The sequence below is a fragment of the Bactrocera oleae genome, chromosome 6 (assembly GCF_042242935.1).
Source record: "Bactrocera oleae isolate idBacOlea1 chromosome 6, idBacOlea1, whole genome shotgun sequence".
Classification (NCBI taxonomy): Eukaryota; Metazoa; Arthropoda; class Insecta; order Diptera; family Tephritidae; genus Bactrocera; species Bactrocera oleae.
In genome coordinates this window covers 51,733,705-51,736,656 of record NC_091540.1, presented here as the reverse complement: position 1 = coordinate 51,736,656, position 2,952 = coordinate 51,733,705, and positions in this window count along the sequence as shown.

The window sequence follows — 2,952 nt, the reverse complement described above, 5'->3', positions numbered from 1 at the left end:
ACGCTGAACTTGCAACATTTATTAAAACTTACAATGGCCGCCTTGTAACGCCGGACATACCACAAGCATTGACTCTGATATGTTAACCGCATTGCCGTCCAAGGCATGGCAACAATTGTCGTTGTCGACCAATAGTTACGGTGTGCCGCGTACTGCTGTGCTGGGCTGTTAGCGACATTGCGCCATCTCGTCATCAGCAAAGGTCAAACAAACGGCCGAACAATGGCGCTGTGCAATTGATTGACAAGTTGTGATCCACAACGCCAGAACGCGGTAGCTGGCGCCCACAATTGCAGCGCCGTCACCGAACGCGATTTATATGCGGCAGCGCCATTGTTGTCACACAACGCAAAAACAATGCAAACTTGTAGACATGGTGTGTAGTGGTGGTGTGTTAACTGCACTGCACCGGAATGGTAGAAAGCGCGCGCAAATATATTTTAAAAAGCGTTTAAATGCATTTTTTTGCAGCAATTGCGGCGACCATTGTTCGCGCGGCATTGGCGAACATAATGACGATGACAGTTGTTGTTGACGTGCGCAATTTAAACAACGATAACAATCGGCAGTCCAATGACAGACTAAGGAGCGCAAAGGATTCTTTTCCACCAAACCGTTCGGATGCGGCCATTTTTATGCCGTAACGTGAAACAGTGGCGCGCGCGGCAAAAAAACACCGCCACTGTGGTTGCAACTTTTTGCGCTTGACGGTAAATGTGGTAGGTAAAGAGCAACAAAACGAAAGACATGGAAAATTGAAGCCAAGCCAACCGTAATGACAGAAAAAATCAGCTACTGAAAGACCACATAAGATTGGCCGAAAGCATAACAAGGCACAACATGGCGCTTTGGTGCATCGGCGCTTCGTTGGCGTGGCTGCCCAGCATACATGCAAGCGGCTGGCTTCAATTGAAAGCAGGAAGTGGCGCTCCATGCCGCGCAACCAACCGCTCCTCATGTGACCCAGAAGCAGCGCTCTACAAGCGTACAACCGAAAGTGGCATGCAACCTGGTCTACATTTTGTGCAGCAGACACAACGTATGTGTGGTGGCGCAAGTAAAAAAATCGATTGCCAAATGGGTGGACCTTGTCGTGGATTTTGGCTTTATAAAAAGCCAATGCGCTCGAGTGAGCATTGACGCTTATCGGCGATCGCGGCCAACTTATACACATGTGTATTTGCAGTATGGCAAACCCATATATTTGTTGTTGTTATTTTTTGCTTAGCACATTTGTGGCACGAAGATGTTCTCATGTCGCCATATAATGAGGTAAGTTGAGTTGGCGCATATATTAACATTTTATTTCGATTGCGATCGAATTGTTGTGTTGCAGGAAGCCATCTTGCGCCCAAGCAAAAACAAAAAAAAAACATGAAAGCAAAAAAATACATACACAAGTCAATATGTACAAATGTACGAGTATATGTAATAAAAACAAAATCGGTATTTTGTGCAACTTTTTAAAGCTGCCACAAACGGAATTTCAATGCAGTCACGTCAATTTAAAATTTTGCCATACCAATTTATTTGGTTGCTTTGAATGTCATGCGATGCCAGACTGTAGCAAAAAATAATACACACGCACATGCATACCACGAAAGTTCCATATATGTATGTACATATATACAAACACAATCCTTACGAATTGCTACAAAAAGTCTTTGTCGCGCCCTGCCTTTGCTTTCGGCAAACTTTGCCTTTGACTCTGGAAGACCAACTGCTTTTGCAGAAACTAAGTATCTTATTATTATTTATTTCCGCCCTTTTACAACATTCATTGGTTGTATAACAAGCTGCTAAGCCGCACAAAAACAATTAAAACTTTGGCAATTCATTTGGTTTTTTAGCCATTGTTGCCGGGAAGCCAAGAAGACAGTGTAAAGCCTACACCCGTAGTATGCCTTTGACTTTTCAACTGCAATAATGACAATGGCAGCAAAAATGAAGAGACGAAAATTTTTTTAGCCACTCAAGCTGAAACTCTTTCGATATTCAAAAAAAAAAAAAAAATTTATAATTTAAAATTCCAATAATTAAAAAATCATATGTGACCAGTTTTTGAATATTATTGAACCAATCGTATACGTCGGCAGCAGCACTAGTGGGTTAATGATTAATCTAAACTCTCATAAGTAGCATAAATATGGATTTCTGCTCAAGGTATATGAAATAAAATATAAACAATTTAAAATTATATTAATTATTCGTATATTTATTACTACATATTGATAATATAAACAACCTTAAATGTACTCCTTATTCTGAATTTTGTCACTGGTTGCAGTCTTAATTGCCGCGAAAGATAATTTGCGATACACAAATAAAGAAGAAAGAAAACAAAGAGCATAGTAAAAATATTTAGAATCACTGCACAAATTAAACTGCAGCTGCAACAACAACAATACAAGATACTGCTTACTGGTACAGGTATCTGCCAGCAATTAAAAACACATATATACACATGTCCCAACATGGCTACACATGTACTTGCAACGCATGCAAAATACTTGACTGCACTTTGGCTTTCTTTCGCCGACAGCGATTAATTTTAAATGGCTTTTTATTTTCATTTTCCACATGTGTTTTACCGAATATTCATTTGTTCGCTTGTTATGCTTTTCATTTTGGTCTGTTCTGTGATCGATCTATTTTCATGCCACATTGTTTAGTGAAATGTGTTGTTCGATCAATTTGCCAAGCGACGCACTGATGTGCCACAAATAGCTGTGGTTTATGTGGCAAGTCTGCAATGCGATGCTAAGTTTAAATGTATTTTGCAATGTAGAAGTTAGAAGAAGGAGTAAAACATAGGATTACAATATGAAGGAAAATAATTTTCTTTGCTCTCTCTCTTTCAGTTAACATTTACCATAAATATTAATAATTATTTTACAGTTATTTTCCTTACTCAAGATTATCAAATATGGAGTTCTAGTCGTTTATTCAACG